At 42.1% G+C, this 12,517-nt stretch overlaps 1 pseudogene; it reads right to left on the minus strand.

Moving 5' to 3' along the window:
* Positions 1-6,253: 6,253 nt before the first annotated feature.
* On the minus strand, positions 6,254-7,171 carry LOC112314260 (non-selective voltage-gated ion channel VDAC2 pseudogene; annotated as a pseudogene).
* Between the last annotated feature and the right edge of the window lie 5,346 nt (positions 7,172-12,517).

The raw sequence follows: 12,517 nt of genomic DNA on the forward strand, positions 1-12,517 counted from the left end.
TGGGAATGATGAGTCTGAAAAGGGAAGTAGGACAAAGTCATAGAGAACCTTGTATGACATTATTAACCAACATATGTTTTTTGAGCATATCCTATGTGCAAAGCACTGGGCTTGGCGATAGGGACATGAAAAGTTAAAAGAAATTGTTGCATTTAAGGAACTTAAAATCTTGTGAGGTAGAACATATATATGGGTTTGTGCGCACACACACAGAGGGCACAAAAATGCCGTCAACACCACAGAGATGGCTAGGTTCTAAATGATTGTCAATTGACCAAGGGCTATGCAAAACCTTGAAGAAATATTTGAGACTGAAGATGTCAATAACATGGTCTAAATCAGGTGCTCAGAATGGTCAGGTGTTTTGCTGGCAAAGGTCAAAATAATGAATGGTACATTAAATAAATTATCAGATGCTTCTGATTTCTAACTCCCCTTTGCTTTGTTTCAAACCTATCCAAAACCCACCAGCTATCCTGAATAATATAATGTTCTCTAAGATGGAACTGTCTAATAGAAATTTTTGTAGTGATGGAAACATTCCAGGAAGACTTTCAACAGCAAATGTGCGGGCAAAGCCTGCAATGGAAATGAGGATGGGGCCGGTGTTAAACGAGAAAGGTAGATGAGCTTGGTCTCCATGTGCATGTGCAGTAAGACCCCTCTCCATAGGTGAAGCAATTCCACTCAGGTAGTTTTTGTGGGTTCCAGTCTCTTCTCTCACTCCTCCCTGCACTGTCCCTAATGATATTATTTTATTACCTCAAGCATTTTAATGTCCCTGTCCTTTTTGCTTATCCTATTTGCTCTGCTATGAAGGTCTTCATCTGCATTTTGCTACCTGTCTATACTCATCCTTCAAATCCCACCTCAGTGGAGCCTTCCTCCACCACCAGTCACAAACATGGCCTCCTCTGTGGTCTCAAGAAGTGTGATTACAATTCTTCCAGCATTTATCACACCTACTCTCAGCCCCCTTGAAGGGCTTGCTATTCATTGTACATTTTCTTCATTTTCTCCTCTGAGCAGAGATATACACATAGTAGTTTCAGAAAAATGTTTGTTGATTCTGTGAGGGCACTCCACTTCTGTGATGATGCAGTTCTTGTGAAGCTGGAAACCCAGCACCCTCAACTGACAAACACCCAGCATGTCAGAGCAAAATGTGTTTTGCCTTTATATGTTCCTCCTTGTCATGAATTCTCGGCAGAACTGGGATCTGCTTTGATGAGCAAACTGATTAACAATAGGCAAAACTACATAGGCTTGGAGAAGAATCACTTGAACACTTTTATCTCCCAAGGATTAGCTTAAGCCTTTCTTTATAATCTTCAGTGAGAACAAGAAAAACAAAGGGAAAAATTCATTGCCTTCCAATTCAATCCATAGGAAGGGATATAGAAGTGGATGCAAACTCACTTAATACATACAGACAGATGCCTTAAGTACTCAGTAAAAGAGAAAACTGGCTGAGGCTTCTGTAAGGTGAATGGATATTTGTTCCCAAATTTGTGGCTGACAGGTTGTGGTCAGACTCACTACAGGTTGAAGAGTATCCTCAATTAGTGTCCCTTGCGGGCACCTTCAATGTTGTTTTGGGTAGATCTGACAGATCCCCACCCAGGCTGGGCCAGTAATCAGCTAGGGTTCCTAGTGGTTCAATTAATAATAATAATCACTAATATTTACTAAGAATATTCTCTGTGCCAGATGCTGTTCTAAGTCCTTTACCTGTGTGAACCCATTTGTCATGGCAACCCTATGGCATAGGACTATTATAATTGTCTTCATTTTGCATCTGAGGAACTGTGGCCCAGAGAGGACAAGTCACTTATCTAAGGTCTCACAGCTTGTGTTTGGATATGCAGTGGTGGGATCCAGGCTTTCTGTTTAGAGTTTGCACATGTAAGAACAGCACTGGTCTGACCCTCCAACGGGGTCAGAGAGGTTCAGTGGAAATATGCACACTCCCAGCTTGTTCTGTGGATGGTGTTATGGGCTGGATTGTGCCCCCTTAAATCCATGGGTTGAAGCCCTAAACCTCAGTTCCTAAAAATTTGACTGCATTTGGAGACAGGGCCTTTGAAGAGCTGATTAAATGAAAATGAGGTCATTAGGGTGGGTTGTAATCCAATGTGACAGTGTCCTTATCAGAAGAGCAAATTTGGACCCAGATGTACCGAGGGAAGACCACGTGAGGGAAAGGATGGCCATCTATAAGACAACAAGAGAGACCTCAGAGGGAACCAACCCTGCCAGCACCTTGGTCTTGGATTTCTAGCCTCCAATATTGTGCAAAAATAAAATTTTGTTTTTAAGCCACACAGTCGGTGGTACTTTTTATGACAGCCCTAACAAACTAATTCAGATGGTCAGAGATGGTCAGTGTTGTGCCCCCCTTTGTTTTCCGAGAGTACTGCTGAGGAGCTGGGCGTCCCTGGGTGTTGGGTCAGGGCAGACGGTCAGGGATTCCTGTGGGGACATGCTGGCTGGCTGGTGGTGAGTAGAGCCCTCTGCCCTTCCAGTCTGCAGCCACTGACCTCTGGCTGCTATTGGATTTGTAGATCCTTGTCAAATCATCCTCAAGTGCAACATAATAAACTGCAGGGAGTGCTCTGAGGGAGTTGTTTTTCTGAAGGCCTTCGGGTTTTTCTTTCATAATATATGGTTCCCTGGAAACTGAAACAAAAGGCTTGGACAGGTTCCTACTGATGGCTTGGAAGTTCCCTCAGGTGATCGAAATTCACACTAAATCACTCCTGACCCTAACTCCGCAATGCAGAACAACCCAAAGAGAAGAAAGCTCTGGAATCATCTTGATAGAGGCTACATTCTAAACACTGAGGATTTCCCTCCGAGCTCATTAAAATATCGGGAAGATTAGAAAATCCAATTAAAACAAGATCCCAAATGGCGTTCTCTTACTATGTCTGAGCTGGGTATCAGGTAGGTCTGAGGAGATGGGATCTAAATTTTATTCTGTTTGCATTCTTATGCAAATATCACTGCTTTATTTCACAGACCAAAGTATTTTTCTAATAGGCTTCCAGCACCGAAAACTGTGAGCTGTTACAGTGGAGGTGATTTCTAGTCTTTCCTCTCTTCCCTTTGGCCAATGAGGAGCAAATTCCCACGTGCTTGGGTGTGTGCATGTACATAAATGCACAGAGGAAATTGAGTTCCACTTATATATCTTTTTAAACCACACAAGAGTTTAAAACCCACCCTCACTTGTGATTCTGATTCTGGAGCAGAACAGTTTTTTGGCTTCATCACTTGAAAGCTAGTTTACACCATGTAATTAGCTTGTGTTAAAGGCTGGCTTTCCTCTCAGGCAATCAGACAATAGGTATTCAAACCTCTGATATGCTGTGCTGAAGAAGATATAAAAAAAGAGAGAGGGAAGGCTAGTCATTGTCCTCATCCTGACTTGGCGGACAGGACTTGACATAAAAGCTACTGGGTGCTCACACGTGGGACCCTAACTGCAAACAAGCGGCAGTGCAGCCATGGGAGCGGCAGAGGGGACTGGCAGAGGGGACTGGCAGAGGACACCTCTCGGGAGGGTCTGCTTTGCTCTTGGCAGCACCCCAGTTCTGCGAACCACACCTCCATCCTAGGGGTCACAAGGTGATTCCATGAGTGTACCCTGGAACCCACATGCCAGCCCTCACTGTGACAAGAGTGGATGCCTGAGCCTAATTGAGCCAACTGGTTTTTCTTCAACTAACCTGTGGGATTGGCCCTGAGGCTGTGCATTTGGGGCCACCTTCTGCTGTGGGGTAGAGAAACAGAGAGAGCCAATCTGTGGGGACACAGATATGAAGCAAGTGCCTGAGTAGAAGCTGCCTGTGGACCTTCTCAGTCCTGTACTTGTGAGAAATACCTTTTCTCTTTTCAGTAAACTCACTTTTTTATGTATGCTTCTCCATCTGGTTTCTGTAATGAGCAAATAGAGTTCTAACCAAGGCACCTGGTTCATCAGACAAGAAGGTACCTTAGGACTGGAGTGGGTGTGCGGGGTGGTCCATGGACAACAACGTCAGATGAAAACTCAATTCTGAGGGCAAGAGAAAATTGTCTATATTCCCCCAATGCAAAGGGATCCAGCGCCTAGAAAATTTTCTTACTGGATTTGTGAGGAAGGACTCATCTTTTCTGTGAAAGGCCAGCAGAAATAATAATTATTTTTCTTGGCTTACTGTAATCCCTGCCATTTCTGTGAACTTTAGGTAGAAATATGACTTTTATAAGAATCTGAGACAGGTTCTTTAGTTTATTCTGTAGATCCACAAACAAAATTTGGCATTTTCCCCTATTGCAAGTGGAAAAACAGAAAATTGGAAATACACAGAAAAGCATAAGAAGAAAAAAAATCACCTGAAATTCTACCATATGAAGGCAGCCACTTTAAACATTTTCTTAATTAAAAAAATCTAGCTGTAGCTATCTGTCTAGATAACTCTATGTATCTAAGTTTCTAGCTATATATAGCAAATTAGCCAGCTGACTACCTCTATCCAGCTATGTAGTTAGTTGAGTGTATTTGTATTATATGTTTTCTTAAAAATAAGATCACATGGTACTTTTTCGGTGAACTACCTTTTCTTTCTATGCAACATATCATTAACATTTTTTATGTCATAAAATATTTTATTATAACAAACATCATTTTTAATGACTGCATTGTGTTTCTTTTGGAAGATATACCATTAGCTATTGCTCCAGTCAAAATAATAAGTAGTGGTCCTTAAACATCTTTGTAGAAGAATCTTTGTTCATACTGATTTCACAGGGAATAATATGTTTGAAAAGCTATGTCATCCAGTGGTAAACTGCAAAAGCAAATGACATTGCCAAATTGCATTCCACAATGGTAATTCCATTTAACTTTCCACCAGTGTATGGAAGTGCCTATTCTCCCAAACTCTTGCCAACACTGGGCATAGGCTTTTGTGCAAACAGACCTAGTTCTATCATTTACTAGTTGTTAATTTAGCTAAGTTTCTTATTTTCTCTTAGTCTCAGTTTGGTGGGACTAGTTTTATTAGTCTGTAAAGTGGAAAAAAGAAAAATAAATCTTTTCTAGGGCTATTATAAGGGTCAGATAAGATGATTTATGGACACAGCACTGTACTTGGAAAGTAGAAAGCATTTAATAAATGTTCAGTCTTCTGCAGAAGACATAAAGATGAAATAGTCAAGAGCACGGTTTTGGAAACCAAGTGTCTGAATTAAAATTCTGTCTTTAGCATTATCTAGTTGTACGACCCTGGGTAAGTTAACCTCTCTATGCCTTACTCCCTTGTCTGTAAAAGGTAGGGTATAAGAACAGTAACTTCCTCCAGGCTTGCTGTGAAAATTAAATGAATGAATTCATGTAAAGTACTTAGAAGAGACTCAGAATTATAGCAAATAATAATATTAGCTATTGTTAATTTGTTTCATCTTTGCTCAGTTCATATATTTGAAAAGTTGTTTAATTTAATTTAGTTGTTTAATAGTTTTATGTATATTAGTCACTTATTTCTTTTGCAAAATGTGCATTCATGTTCACTGATCATTTTTCTATTGGGGTGCTTTTTTAATTTTGTGTTTTTTTAAAGGCATATACCCTCTTATTTTATGGGAGTCTAAAAGCTCATCAAGTTATTTTAGGATCACAGAAGAGTTTGTGGTGCAGATTTTGGTAAAGAGCAAAATGGTCACTGGAAAAAAACTAGTTATTAACTAAATAACCAGGGAGATTCGACCCCAGGTAGCAAATTTTTAATTTTGCAAATACTTGCAGTCATTAATTATGTATACTTGTTTTATTTATAATTTGTCATGTTTTAAGATACCAAAAGCAATTCTAATGATTGTTATTTCACACAAAAAATTTTAACCTCATCTTGAATCCATTGACCCATTTTATTCAATGTTGAAAGGAACATAAAAACAAACGTGCACACAATTGCACAGTTTTCATGAAGGTCTATTTCATTATTGGTGGGCAGCACATTTAACAGCTAAATGCATTTAAATAATGTGTAGGGGACTGCAGGACAGCAGCACTGGTGACTGGACAGATAACCAAGTCAACTGAAACCAGCTAACAAGTAAATGTCTAAAAAGTGAAATCACAGCTCTTGTTTAGCTCATCCTTTGTTTGGATCATCTTCTTGGAGGGAAAAAAGCCTGCTGGTCACAGTGGAAATACAGTAAGGCCAAATCTTCTGATATCCATCCCCAGAAGTTTTTTTCAGCTGGATTAAGCCTCCAACTCCAGGGCAAGCCCAAGTTGTGGCCTCCAGCATTCATGCTCTTCCCATCTACCAGAGCAGACAGTGTAAACTTCACACCAGGCCTGAGTCTGAGTGTAGCCCACTCCAATTAAACCAGAGTTGTTGACTTTTGCAGAAATGGAAGCAGTGGGATCGAACTGATATTTAGCTGTGGTGCTAAAACGAGTGCTGTTGGTACCTGGTGTCCAAGCAAAGTTCACTGAAGTGTCAAGATCTTCACATACTTTTTGATGAATTGAGCCTCCAAGTTCTGTCCCATCATTGACATTAGCATGTAGTTGGAAGTCCCCAGTCCTGGAGCCCACAGCAAAGTCATTCCTTGTCAGCTTTGATTTGGCAGTGTCAGAGGTCATCTGGTAACCAGCACGCCAGCCCTCGTAACCAAAAGCAGCTGAACCATGGATGGCAGGTCCAGCAAATAAAAGTCAACATAGAAACCAAGGTTTATGCATTTTCTCTTGTAAGAAAACTTGATTTTACCACTTTTCTTTCCTGTGTTTGATGAAAAGGTGGTATCAAATGTCAGTTTCAAATCTTGACAAATCTGCTCTTCAATTGTGATTTCTGTTCCCAGAGTGTTGTCCGTGTTCCATTTCTCTGTGACCTTTTATATTTAGTCTCCAAGGTCCCAGTAACTTTGCCAGTTTTTGTATTAGAGGAACCAGATGTTGAGAATTCCACACCACTTCATGACTTTATCTTCACATCCAGTTTCACCAACCCAAAACCAAATCCTTTGTTGAAAATATCTCTGGCAACTTTGCCAGAGCCAGCATGTGGTGGAGAGATAACACATTGGCAGTGCACAACTGTCCGTAGAGCACTGTGGCAAGGCCACAGGTGGAGGTGATTTGCTCCGGAAGGGCCCCGGGGACCAGCAGCATGCCCTCCTCCTGGGTGGCCTGTCTCGGTCCTTATTTTGGATTTATGAGAACTCTATAGAAAATGGACATAAAAACTGTACTTGTCATATATTCTTCAAATATTTTTTTTCTTTAACCTTACCCAAGGATATTTTTTCATTGCTTCTAGAGAGAGAGGAAGGGAGAGAAGAAGGGAGAGAGAGCAACATCTATGTGAGAGAAATATCATGTGGTTGCCCATCATACGTGCTTGCAAGCACTGGACCTGCAACCTGGCCATGTGTCCTGACTGGGAATCCAAAGCAACCCTTCAGCTGCAGAACCATGCTCCAACCGGCTGAGCCACACTGGCCAGGGCATATCTTGATTTATCTCTTGTTTTTTTTTTTCAAGGTTTATTTTATTCTCATTCAAAAGAGAGGGGAAGGAAGAGAGAAAGAGGGAGACAGGGGGAAATATTGATGCTAGAAACACCAATTGGCTGCCCTCTGCACGTGCTACAACCAGGTATTGAGCCTGCAACCCGGTACGTGCCCTGACCGGGAATTGAACAGGTAACCATTAGATTATGGGACGACGCTCCAACAAACTGGAGCACATGGGCCAGGGTTATCTCTTGCTTTTTATTTTTCTACCCTGCTAAGGAACTGAGACATGGCATGACTCAACAGAAGAAGATAAAGAATTCCATCTTCAACATTTCCATCAAAGAAATGACAGTTTAATAGAGAAAATGAGTCATATACAAATGCAAATACAGTAAGTAATGAGAGTCGACAGAATAAATACAAAGTGGTATCAACAATAATGGTGAGAATTGTCTACTTTGCAAGTAGCTTTTTCCGTTGTTGTGTTGTGTAGGTCAGTGAGGTATTTTTGCATATGGAGTTGGTGAGCAGTATTTACTGTTGAAGTGTCTGTTATGAAGTGATCTTTACAGTGAAGGTGGTGTGAGGGTTGGATTAGAAGATGACTTGAAACCATGAGACCATCCAGGAGAATGTTTGCTATATCTGGGAATGAAGAGTTGAGGAACTGGGTTAGGATATAACCTTGGGACTGTAATTACAATGTTAGTCTGGAAAATGTGGTTCCCAGTCTTACAGCTCTGTGAGGCAAGTGCGAGTGAGAGGGAGGAATTGCTTACGGATGGTCCAACACAGCTGCTGTTTAGGATAGGGAGGTGTAAACAGTCCTTTTGGAGGAAGTGGGTCCTGTAATACCCCGAGATTCTGTTCACACCTTTCTGTCCCCGTAGCTTATGAGTGTTGTTATTCTTTATCATCATTTTTGAAATGGCCACTTTGAAGGTTTTTCTTTCTCCAATCTTGCACTCCTAAAATTCGTTCCCCAACTCTGCATAAAGAGTGATGTTTCTAAAATATAAATCTAATTATCACTATTACAGGGGTCTTCAGGACCAAGTCCTAAGCCATTGCATGGCACTGAGGTGCTGAGGTACTGCATGTCCCACCCCTGCCTGCCTTTCCCGCCTCACCTCCCGTAGCCCCTTCTGATTCCTCCAGCTCCACTTGACAATTCCCAAACAACCATGCACTCTTGTATGTCGTACCTCATATATGTGACTCCTTCTGCGTCTATTGTTCTCCCTTCTCTACTTCCCGACTCTGCCAAGCTCTTGTCTTTTCTGTCCTACTAAACCACTGAACTTCCTCATCTTCCTTGCAGCTAGTGTTGGCCATGACATACTGTTCTGAACAAAATGTTTTTGGCAGAAGTCACTGCAGAGGGCACCCATTCCCAAATAAACAGGCCTAGTTTGTCCAGGGAGTCTTTTGTTCCTTCACTCTTGTCCATTTCTCCTTCCTGGAAAGTATAAAGGAGACCTGGAAACACTGTAGCCACCTTGAAACTCTGAGATAAGACTATGGAAGTGAAAGACATGTGAGGATAATGAGGCAGAAAGGTGGAAAGAGCCTGGGTCCTTGACGACATGGGGGAGTTGCCATGCCAACCCTGCACTTGCCTCTCCTGGATTTCTGATGGAGCTTGAGAGGTAAATTGTATCTGGGGAAGTTATTGATCAGTTTTCTTTGATTTGTATAAAACATATTTCTTTTTTTAAATTTAATCTTTATTGTATTTTCCCATTATTGTTTAGTCCCCTTACACCCCCCTTCCCCCAGCAATAACCACACTGTTGTTCATGTCCATGAGTCCTTTTTCCTTTTAGCTCAACCTCCCCCACCCCACTAGCTGTCATCTGTTCTCCCTCTATGAGTCTGTCTCTGTTTTGTAGAACATATTTCTAACTGACACAGACCAAGTTTAGGTGTCACCCCTTCCAGGAATATCTCTGTCTTTTATCTGTTATCCTACATAAATCTGTATTTATTCCTGTACTTACTTACTGCTTAGAATTTATCTTCATTTGTCTGTTTTTCATCCTGGAAATCTGAGCTCCTTAAGAGTGGAAGTTATCCCATTTCTCTGTGTCTCTCCAGCATCAAACACAGTACCTGTTTCATAGTGGTACTTAATGACTACTGAGTACACATCAGCCCTTCCAGAAGTGCTTATTTAGCGCACGGAGACTATACTCTGTGTGGACGTAGTGCAAGGAGCCACGGGGTGGAAGGAGGAATGAAGGGGGAGATTGGACTATAGATAAAATAAGGTGCTGGAGGAGATAAGAGTGAATGGGATCAAGAGCAGGTGGAAGTGTTAGTCTTGGCAAAGAAGCAGGACACTTCTCAGATAAGAAGGTAAAGGAAGTTTGGAGATATTTTAAGGAGAGAATGGGATAATTGAGGGAATTAAGTCACATTAAGTTGTTATAATCTTCCCAGTAGAAGTAAAATTATCTATAGAAACTGAGGTGGCACATTTGGAAATTAGGCTAGGGAAAAGGGGGAGTGGCTGTTATGAAAAGCACCACTCTAAGGAGTGAGCTGAGAGCTGAATGAAAAGTATTCTCAGCAGAAAGAAGGGCCCTACTGGAATTGGTAGCATATGTTTGATTTTACCTTGGAAAGGGCTGAGGGTCATTATATTAATCTGTCCCTACTTTGCAGCCTGCCAGTATATTCTGGAGAAAGTCTTGGGAAAGAGGAGGTTGCCTAGCTGTGGAAGGGCTGCAGGCAGATGGCAAATGGGATCCTAGAATGGAAGTGAGTGCATTGTTGAAGTGACTACCTATGGGGTATGGGTGGATGAACCCTGGGAGGGTCTGATGGACTGGGAAGATAATATAAGGAAGGAAATGGAGATCACAAGAGGCTAGAGAGTGAAAGTAAAGGATCAGGAAAGGGGATGGTAGGTTTATAGACAAGATGTGATGCTTTGCAGCTGTTAGGAGGGGTGATATGTCTATGGAATTCTTACATCCCTGAAGGTTCCTGTGCCTGAGCAGAGATGGAGATCACTAGCTTTCTAAAGACACTAGGAGGCTAAGTAGTTAAGAAGTTTCACAGAGGACAGTAGGCTATGAGGAAGTCCAGAGGAAATGTGCAAGCTGACAGCCTGGACATCATCTGCTGAGGGACAGAAGTCAAAGTTGAGCCAACATGGAGAAAGAATGGGAAACTGGGGTGCCCATCGTCTATGTCTGGGCATGAGGAGCCCTTTCGCTAAACAGGAATGGGAGGAGAGTAGAGTCAGAAGAAGAGCATTTCAATGATGAGAACTTTGAGGGTAGAGTGGAACATGGACGCTGGAGTCAGACTGATCTGCTTTGAATCCTGACTCCTGTAAATAATATTACCTGGGAATTCAGCCTCCTAGGCCTTAATTTTCTCATTCAAAAAATGGGAATACTGGTTTTTGACTTATAACTTAAGTTAAAAAACTATAGTGAGAATTCTATGAGAAAATATATGAAAATGCCTGGTGTATAGGTTCAACAGTGATACGACATGTGCCATTGTTTTTCCATAGGGGAATTTTATAACCAAATGATGGTACTGAAGAACGGAGGGCAGAAACCATGGGCTGTCATTGGAATCTGGCCCATCTGGACACATGTGAGCACAGGCAGAGAGATCAGGGAAGGGATGTACGATCTCTGTGGCAGTTATCAGTGGCAAGGGTTGGAAGGATAGGGAGACATTGCCAAAAGAAGGGCCAGCATGTTTTGGCAGCTCTTGGAGACACTGGGAAGGAAGGCACAGGGTGGGCACTAGGCTGGTGTGCATAGAAACCCTCTCTGAGACACCTGCAAATACAACATGGTGGAAGGAGCAGGGGCCTGGGGCTGACTCAGGCTGCTCCTTCCACCTGGACCAACCAAGGAACTGTGTGACCTTGATGAAGCCATAAGAAGAGGCATGCGAAAATGGGAGCAATAGGGGATAGCTATGGACCTGTGTCAGACGTAGAGAGAGCATCTCACGCTAACATGCTAATGAGTTTGGTGACTCTAACTTTGGCTTCTTCTTCTTCTTTTTTTTTTTAGGAATAGACTTACTTGTAAATAAACTTTATTTTAGAGTAGTTTTAGGTTCACAACAAAACAGAAGAAAACACAGAGATTTCCCATAAACTTGCTGCCCTCACTCACGTACAACCTCCCCCATTATCAACATCCCTCATCAGAGTGGTACATTTGTTACAATCAGAAAACCTCCACTGGCCCATCTTTACCACTCCAAGTCCATAGTTTGTGTGGGAAATCACTCTTGGTCTTGCACGTTCTGTGGGTTTGCACACATGTATAATGACATGTATCCGTTATTACAGTATCATACAGGAGAGTTTCACTGCTTTAACAATTCTCTGCCTTCATCCCTCCCTTCCCCCAACTCTTGGCAGCCGCTGATCTTTTTACTGTCTATAATTTTGCATTTTTCAGAATGTTACATAGTTGGAATGATACAGTATATAGTGACCTTGGTTTTTAGAACTTGCAGAGGATCATCATAGTTACAGCTACCCTGTGAAGCAGGTATTATTATTCTCATTTTATAGCCAAGAGACTGAGGCTCAGAGAGTGTCAGGTGGGTACAGGAGGCCACTCAGAAGGTGAGGGTGTTCTCAGGTCTTCGATGCTCTTCCCGCAATGGGGCCTCCTTGGTGCTGGAGGGGACAGGGCTCTGATGATGGTGACACATTGTTGGCCTGTTTTACTAGGCTTTTCTCTATCCTTTCTTTTCAAGGATTCTTTCTTCTTTTAGGGGAAAACGTATTTCAAATACGCAGTTTTTCTGCATCTGTTCCAGCCAGAGAGCTGATTTTTTATTTGCTCTATAGTTCCCATTGAAATATTGCTGTCTTCTTTTCTGGCAAATCATCCCTGAAAGACACACTCCTGCCTCGTTGATCTCCTCACATCTCCCTTGGGCCAGTCACTCTCTGCTTGTCCCCATCTCATCTCTGTCGGTGATGGATTCTCCTCTCAGCCACGGCACA

Source organism: Desmodus rotundus, chromosome 5 (genome assembly GCF_022682495.2).
Source record: "Desmodus rotundus isolate HL8 chromosome 5, HLdesRot8A.1, whole genome shotgun sequence".
Classification (NCBI taxonomy): domain Eukaryota; kingdom Metazoa; phylum Chordata; class Mammalia; order Chiroptera; family Phyllostomidae; genus Desmodus; species Desmodus rotundus.